At 42.0% G+C, this 9,281-nt stretch overlaps 1 protein-coding gene across 4 annotated transcripts in view; it reads left to right on the top strand.

Annotated features, from left to right (window-relative positions):
• The first annotated feature begins 3,799 nt into the window (after positions 1 to 3,799).
• greb1l (GREB1 like retinoic acid receptor coactivator) overlaps positions 3,800 to 9,281 on the top strand; it is a 405,959-nt gene continuing 400,477 nt past the window's right edge. For all 4 annotated transcript variants that reach the window (XM_068031722.1, XM_068031724.1, XM_068031723.1 and 1 more), the window contains exon 1: positions 3,800 to 3,961. The gene's annotated coding sequence lies outside the window, so the exon portion shown is untranslated. The remainder of the gene's footprint in view (positions 3,962 to 9,281) is intronic.

Below are 9,281 nucleotides of genomic sequence, written 5' to 3'. Positions count from 1 at the left end.
TATATAGTGTTTTAATTTTATTATTTAAATAGCAAATTTAGGAAGCAATGAAGATGCATTTAGTGTATAAGAGTTTCTTTGCACTGCAGGCTATGGAACTGGGATAAAAACAAGAAATGCTGGAACCACTCAGCAGGTCTGGCAGCATCTGTGAAAAGAGAAGCAGAGTTAACGTTTTGGGTCAGTGACCCTTCTTCTGAGTTCCGAAGAAGGGTCACTGACCCGAAACGTTAACTCTGCTTCTCTTTTCACAGATGCTGCCAGACCTGCTGAGTGGTTCCAGCATTTCTTGCTTTTATTTCAGATTTCCAGCATCCGCAGTATTTTGCTTTTATGGAACTGGGAGATGCAATAACAGAGAAACCTGGGGGTATATGTGCATAAGTCATTGAAGGTAGCAGGGCAGGTTAGAGAGTGGTTAATAAAGCATACAGTGTCCTGGGTTTTATTAATACGGCCTAGAGTACAAGAGCAAGGAGGTTATGTTGAACTTGTATAAGATACTAGTTTGGCCTCAGCTGGAGTATTGTATCCAGTTCTGGGTGCTGCAATTTAAAAAAGATGTCAGGGCATTGGAGAGAGTACAGAAAAAATTCACAAGAATGGTTACAGGGATGAGGAACCGCTGCCTGGGCCGCTTTGGTGGGTGGGGGGGGGGGGGGCCTTCCAGTACTTGCCAGAGCGTGTCTCAATTTCATGGTGGTCTGCTGTGTCCTGCACAACCTCACACTAATCAGGGCGCAGCCATTGCCACCATGCCTTCGCCAAGATTGGAGGAAGAGGATGAGGAGGAGGAGAAAGGAAGAAGGCATTCAGGATCCCTTCACTCTGACCAGGCTGTCTTTGACTGGTTACTAAGACTCCGGTTCCCCGAAAATCACATTACCACATCACTGCTGCTCCACAATTCCCCGCCTTTCCATCCCTCTGCTACAGACCATTACAGCATCCTCTCAGCCAATATCTTCAAATAAAAGACACCACAAAAAAAATTCTGTAACAACTTTATTTAACAACATTTTCAATAATATATAGAAAAATGAACTATTCACCCTTGTGTATTCCCTTAGTGCCTGTCTTACGGGTGCCTTTTCTTCTCCTAGTGCTCCGATGCAGCACTAGCCCAGTGTCTGCAGCATGGCTGGTGGTAGGCTGCTGGCTTTGAGTGGGAGAAATTGCAGATGACCTTGTAGGACAACCTCAAGCAGCTCTGGGTTTTGAGGGCTTGGCTTCGGACTGCAATACTTTGGTATGGGTGGCAGTGGTCTGGGCTGGCTGGCTCAAAGGCAATAGCAGGGGCACTGACAAAATGGCAGTGGTAGAATGATGAATGCTGTCATCCTGACGGGACAGCAGGTTCGTGCTCCACAGAGTCATTGCTACTCCCCTGGGTGATGCCTCAGCAATCCTAGTAATCTGCTGGAGTACAGATTGCTGGGAGAACCTGCATTCCCTTTAAGCACTGGTATCTGCAGTCACAATGGCAGCAGTCTGAGCCTGCACAGCATCATGCTGGGCTTGCAATGGCACAAGCATGAATCTCATGACCTCAGTCTGAACTTCCAGTGCCCAACTCAGATGTTGGGTGGCTTCTGCCTGTGTTGCGATGGAAGCTGAGACATCGGCCACCAGACCTTGCATCACGGTTGGGTCTGCAAGTGCTCTCAGGGAGTTGACCACCACTTTCACACTGGAAAGGTTGGGATTTAAGCTCAGCACCAAGCCCTGAGCTTGACTCCTCCATGCTCCCTGGCAGTGACAACAGGTTCGGTGGTAGGCGTGCCAATGTAACAAGCCCAACAGCATTCTCCTGTATGCTGCTCCATCCAAGTCTCCATCTGAGTCCTCTGCAGCAGAACCCATCTGTGACCTTGCCCTCTGATGAGCTGTCACACATGCTATCTTTTCTCCCTACTCTGATTGCAGCCCACTCATGCCCGGTGACACACCATGTACTGATTCCGCCGCTAGACTGCCCTCTAAAGTACACGCAGTGCCAGTGTCTAAGCTGGCAACTGTAAATGTAAGATCAAGTGACCATGCTTTTTCATCTGGCATCTGTGTTGCTTGCACCATTCATGGTGAGGCTGCACTGGCTGGCCAGGCAGCAGGTCTTGGGTATCTGAAAGCAAAAATGCAGAAGGCAAAGCTTGGGTTGAGGGGAATGGGGTGGGGTGGAAAGCAAATGACCACGGTCACATCTTCTGCAGCTTGCACCTCATGCTAGACAGCAGGATGAGGCTGTTTAGGAGGTACATAAGGCAGGAACATATTAAGAACCCGAAAGATCTCAGCAACGCCAGAAGCAACAGCCTCATGACTGCTGGTTCGATTAAGTGGAGCACTGTTCCCTCCAAAGGTCCAGGAGATGCAGGTCGACCACCGGTTCACTGCTGCTCCCTGTGGTTATGTGCAAGCTTGTCCTGCAAGAGAGGGAAGAATGTCAATGGGTGTATTAGAATGTGTTTGCATGATGTGCCTGCCATAGTTGAATAGCTGGAGGTATGTGGATGCTGCCTACATCACATGTGTGAGGCAGGCAGCAGTGGTAAGTGAGTGAGGATGAGGTGGAACATCTGAACATTAGGCACGAGTCCTCATTGCTGATGGGATTTGGGCATTGAGAGCATGAGAGGTTGGTGGTACAGTGGGTTGAAGATGTTATTTGAAGATTTATTCACCGACCTTGACCACCCATGTGAGGTCACTGAACTTTTTTTGATGCTGCAGCCATGTCCTTGGGACCAAACTCTGAGAACTGATTTCCCTAGCAACCTGTTCCTATTGCCTTTGCAGGGTGTACTGAGGGCCTCCTGTGGAAACATCACTCTCTCCTCCTCTTGATCTCCTGCCCTAAGACCTCCAGTGCTGTGACACAGAACCAGGGGCCCTCTCTCTGGCCTTTGTTCCATTTGCAGTCTCTTTCCTTCCCTCAAACACTTTCTGATCGTTTCAGCAGCTGCTGGTAGAGGGGAAGGTTGCCTTTAAGAAGTGCAGGCTAGCTATGCATTCTTCGAGCCAGGTACGCTATTCGGCCTCCTGTTGAGGGTGCAGCCAGTCACGCCACAATCACTAAAATGAGCAGCCAGCAAGAAGTTTGGTGCTGCCTGCCTCAACTCAACCTGGCGCGGGATAGTTGTGCATTGCGATTCACGCGTCCGTGGATCGAATCAAACTTTTGGCCCTACCTTCTTTGTGCTTTAACGTCACTAGTTGGAGACTGACATTGACCTGCAAAACGTTTGTTGCCAGCCGACTGCTCCTGGACAAATGAGGGAGATTCATTAAAAAAAAGTATTTCACACTATTTCATTGTCTTTCATTCAGGCTAAGAAACGCCAGCAGAACTTAATTTACTTCAAGATTTTTTGCATGGTGCTTATCAATACGGAAGCAAATGTATGCTTGTCGGTTTAGCACTGTCTATTGCCGATACCTTCTTTCAAATCACCGCCCAGCTGCCCCTCCGAACTCTGGCTTCACTGGTGCAGTTTTGACGTAAATAACCGTAACCCTATCAGGCCAAACCACTCATACAGAGGAGGAAATTTGTATATTTTATTGCATTGTTTCAGTCATTGACCTCCATTCTCTTTTTTTCTGTGAACTATAACAGAATAGTAGTATAATCAGCTCAGTACATAATATTGTATTGGTGTGCTAGTTTAACAAAACTGAGCTATCAGAGATTGTTCGTGTACTTCCCCCTCCGTGTGATGGATGGGGCAGCGGAGAGCCCAAGCTGTGTCACAATGCTCCGTTCTCTGGTGTGGGTCTGACTGTCTTGTGCAAGACCCTGAGCTGGCGGAGAGCAGAGGACAATCCGAATTGCAAAGCACAGACACGGAGTACATAATCTAAAACCAATGCAGTGAAGTCTGCAAATTCAGTGGACAATTGCGTCATTATCGGGCACCAGTCGTAGAAAAAGAGAGTGCATACATTCTTCTGAAAGGAAAATGTAAGTTGGTAAATCTGGTCACAGCACTGTTTTCATTTTAATGCAGTTGAACGGCACATGCCTGAGGAAAAATAAGAGGCAGGCAGGCGATGCGACACCGTGCTTCTGATCGTGCTCGATGCTGGTGGTTTCGCTCGCTACATTTGTATAGAGCACGGTCGATGTCATTTTTGCTCCAATTTCTTTGTGCTTAGACCTTGGGTAGAATCCAGATTATAGTAAAATGAGCGTTGAATGTGGAGGGGTATGTGTTTCTCTTGTAGTCAGAATAAAACGCTGATTTATATCAGGAAGTGACATTTACTGACTTTATTCGAGAATGGACGAGTTTATTTATCATATTCAAACTAGAAAATTGTAAATTCACACTTTCACTTGATTTGCCGTCCGTTTTGTTTTCGATTTATCATGTTTTAAAGACATCGAATCATATTTCAGTAAACATAAATGTTTAGAACCTGGAAGTACTTTTTAATGAGTATATTTGGACTTTCCCTTTTGTTTCCACTCGATTTTGAGTCAATTTTTAAATTGAAAATTGCGCATTCACAGCTCCAAAGAACCGATGTTGCATTTGGACAAATATACAGATTCGAGTATCATATACCCCGAAATTAAGACAACAAATAAAATCTGTTGATTGATACATTGTTTCTTGAAGTTTTATTCGAGTAATTGGGGTATCGTCCGCAGGATAATTTTATCACAGCGGCATTTAATTAAACAAATATTGTTAACTCGAGCTGAGGTGGAAAATTAATATTTAAAACGTGCCTTCTCAATAATATAAGTATAGATTAACGTCGGTCGAAACTACCGTTTGAATATGGTGATATTTCTAGGTCGATTATGTACTGGGAAACAAAAGGTACTTGGATGTGTTTCTATTTAGTGCGAATCAAAATAAGATTGACGATAGTTGGTAATGCATTTGAACAATTTCAGTAATATTTTGTTTTGTCAAACCTACATTTTTGATCTCGGTGGAAACCCCGGACTGTTACATTACCATGAAATGGTCGTAATTCCAATCAAAAATAACCTTTTACGGCACTTTGGCTTTCGTGCTGGGCTTTGGTTTGTTTTTTTTTTGCAGAGTGGAACTCAAAAATTATTAATAGTCTGATGTGTTAATGCCGTTGGCCAAAAGACGATATTACAGTAACACCTTGTCAAGGTGGGTAACTCAAGAGTTGGGGAGCAGGGGGAGAAAGCGAAAGACGGAAAGCAGAAAACAAAGGAAGGATGAGAAAGGGAAAGGGGGATAGAGTAAAATAGAGGAAGGTGAACGACGGAGCGGCTACAACTGCCCTCGTACCACTCTCCCGAGCTCACTTTCATACACTTGAGACTGGGGTTCAGAAACAGGGACTCCACGGCGGGAGTTGTGTCTCCACTCTGCATCCATCCTGAGTAGCTAATCTCTGCTCAATACTGGCGAACAAATTGTGGTCAGTACCTCTGGTGGGAGGAGGTTTCGGGCAGGCATGGCATATCGGTCTTTAAATGGGCTATAATGTCCTCGGGGGAAACAAACGAGTAACGCTTCACCGTATGACTGGGCACAATGATTGAAGAGGCGACCCGACGTTTTATATGTACAATAGCTTTTAGCCACTCCCCGTTTGGATATCCACTGTTGATTTTGTGTGGTTCAGGGTTATGTTTATTCCCTCTCTGTTTAGGGCTAGCAATGTTTTTGAGCAGCAAAGAGCTAAAATAACCCTTCTCCAAATGGGGAAAATATCTCAAATTAAATTTATGTCGGAGGAGTGGAAAAACTGCTCACAGGGGCGTTAACTTATTGATTTTGTGAAAGGTCAGTTGGATTTTGTTTTTGCTTGCCTCAATGCAGTTTCAATTGCCGATATTCTAAAACTTAAAACGTGAAAGATGAGCACGTCTTTATAAATGGCGAAAGAAAATGAAGCAAGCTTCGGAGACCATGTACTTTTAAAAAAAAGACAAATCATAACGTTTCCTAGTGGATTATGCGAATTTTGTAATATTTTCGTGATTTATTGCACACCTGATAGTTTGACAAGTTCGTCTGACAGATGTGAGCCATTCGATCGTTATTAACGAAATAGTTTAATGCATTTGACTAAATAATGTATATCCAAGCCTATCATCGAGTTCCGCGGAGAAAGCCAGCTTTAAATACAATTCCTCTCTTTAGTTACATTGGTTATGCAATAATTTTAGTAATATTTAGACCAGACGCTCGATGAGGCTCATTCGTTTTTCCACATTTTTTAAATTCCTGATCCGTGCAATATATTTAGTATATAAAATACTACTCAGCATTGCAATGACAGTGAAATGAGTTCTGCAGTGCAAATCATACACACTTTTCAGCGTACCGTACCAAATACCGCCCTCCCTAATCACTGGTATGCATATTCCAAAGGTGAAGCTTTATGTTCCAACACTGCTATTTGCAGTTGTTGTCATTAGGCACTAATTTCTGAAGGTCATTGACCTGAAACGTTAACACAGTTTCTCTCTCTACATTTGCCGCCTGATCTGCTGAATATTTCCACAATTTTCTGCTTTTATTTAGTTTTCCACCACCCTTTCCTTTTGTTTTAATTTAAAACATGCTGTAATGTCCTAGGAATTAATTAGGCCCAAATTGACCGTATAGTGCAAGAATCATTAATCTATGATATTGGAAACTTAAGGTGCTTGTATTGAATGTTTGAAGAAATACATTTGTAAAGCTGCACATTTTCAGCTATTCCCCATTTAATCAATAGTTAATGTGTTAGTTTCTCCATTTATATGGCACCTTTAATGTAAAAACATCCCCAGATACTTCACAAAAGCATGGTCAGACAAAAAATGGAGACTGAGCCAAAGAAGGTGAATTTAGGAAGGGTGACTAAAAACTTAGTCAAAGAGTTGAGTTGGGTTGGCTCCTTAAGCTTGAGCTCATCCAAAACTTTCCTGCCTGTATTGTAACATTTTTATTAATTTATGGAATATGAGCATCGCTGGCAAAACCAGCATTTGTTGCCCATCCCTAATTGCCTTTGAAAAGGTGGTGGTGAGCCGCCTTCTTGAACTGCAGCAGTCCATGTGGTGTAGGTGTACCCACAGTGCTGCCGGGAAGGGAAACTTGTACTAAATCCCATTCACCCCTCACCAGTGTGCTTGCTGAGCTACATGAGTTCTCAGTCTAGTAATGCCTTGATTTTAAAGTTCTTATCCTTGATTTCAAATCCTTCCATGGCCTATCCATGTAACCTTCCCCAGCTCGACAACCATCAGATATTATTGCACTCCTCCAATTCTGGTCTCTTGCGCATCACTGATTATCATCTCGACACCATTGGTGGCCAAGCCTAGGCCTTAAGCTCTGAAATTCCCTTCTAAAACCTCTCTACCTCCCTCTCCTTTATGATGGTCCTTAAAATCTACCTCTGGCTAAACTAGTTTATTTTATAAAAGTTATGCAAAATAAATATATGGTGGAAAAAACCTTTCTTCTATTGTACAGTATTAACATCCTCAGCAATCTAGTTTTCAAATTCTCCTGTGTTTGCATATCATGGGCAATGAAAATAATGAAGTTAAGTTTCTTTATGTTGCAGTTGTCAATTCACATTTTGCTAGTTTGCAACTGATCTGCCATGAATGTTGTATATGTAAATAGTGTGGCATTACAATGGACATAATATAATTTAGAGCAAAAAGACTCATAGACCTCAGCAAAGTGAGAGATTTGCTTCAGACCTATTTAAACAACTTTAATGTGAATCTGTTCTATAAAAGAAAACTCAGCGTTTGGATCAGCTTTGTACCTTAATACATTAACTTAATTGGGGCCAGCTGTAAGTATAAATCCTGAGAGTTTGTGTTCAGTTAGAATGGTCCTGATGCCCAAATTCTGATTTTGTAGGGATTGCAGTGTTATGTAGCTTTTAACCTGAGCTCAGAATCACTCAACGTAACTGTCTGGGCCATAGCCAAAGCAGTCTTACTCCAAATCATCAATTTTAAAATCTGATTACAGATTTTTGAACAGTCGAACAATACAACTGTTTCTGAAAGATGTTGTGATACTGTAAGCTTTTTAATGCTGCATCATAACATAGAGTATGAGAAATGAACAGAACACTTTTTTGGATGTTAGAAGACAGAATTTTAAAAGACAATTCATTGTCCAGAACACTGAATAGAGAGATAATGTTTTCTTGTCCACTTGTAACAGCATGAAACCTTAAAGGTTTGCATGTTTAACAATATACAGATTGTGATTACCTGTTTTTCTTAAGTATAGTTTGAGTTTAAAAAATGCCTAAGATATAATTTTGCTAAATTTAAGTAAAGTTTACTTTGTGAAATTTTTTGGAGAGAGAAATTTTGCTCCTGTTAAGATTGGGCATGATATATATTTAAATGCAAATTTATGAGCAGAAATTTCTAATTCTCTGTTCACCATTATCTTCAAATGGTAACTGTCAAATCACAGAATCCTGCAAATGACATTTATTTCATTCAGAAATGCCAAAATTCTAGGTCTAGTTTTCACTTCAGAGAGCCAGAAAGATGTGCTGTTTTGAACCTAATAATCACTGCAGAATTCATCATTGACCTCAAGGTGATTTTTGGGTGGCATGAGTGTTACATAACTTGTAGAAGATTGAAGATTAGTGGTAATTTGAGAATGTTTTAGACATCTGTCATTCGAAGTTTGTGAAGGACACTGTGTGACTCCTCTCTCGGTTGACTGCCCTGTAAAAGACTCCCTCATTGGACAATAATCCTATTCCATTTGTTACTTTTCCCTATGGCACTCTGCAGCTAGGCTTTGGAGCAGTGAGATAATATTGGTGAGAAACAGCTGTGATGCAGCAAGATTACCCTTTCCTTATAGGGATACATACCTCCGTGTTTCATGTAGAAGACACATGAATTTGCCATAAAGAACACCAAGTAAGTCAACTAACATCCAAATTGTTTTGCATTGGTTTATCTTACGTACATTGAAGAAACATTTTGATAATGTTCCAGTTGTAATATGAAATTGAGCTTTGGTCTTAATTTCAGCCTTTGTAGCACAGAGAATATTTTTGCAAAGTTAACGTCAAGGTCAATACAGTGGCCAATTTGCGCACACAACTGTTCCATAAACAGCAAATATAAAAACAAAATCTTCCTTGGTGTTAGTTCAGGGATAAATGCTGGCCAGGAAAACTCCCCTGTTCTTCCTTGAGTAGTACCATAGGATTTTTATGTACACCTGAACAGACAGACGAGGTCCATGTTTAACATCTCATCTGAAACATGGCAGCACAGACAATGCTAAACTCCC

The sequence above is a fragment of the Heterodontus francisci genome, chromosome 5, assembly GCF_036365525.1.
Source record: "Heterodontus francisci isolate sHetFra1 chromosome 5, sHetFra1.hap1, whole genome shotgun sequence".
Classification (NCBI taxonomy): Eukaryota; Metazoa; Chordata; class Chondrichthyes; order Heterodontiformes; family Heterodontidae; genus Heterodontus; species Heterodontus francisci.
This window is presented reverse-complemented; position numbering and strand designations above follow the sequence as displayed.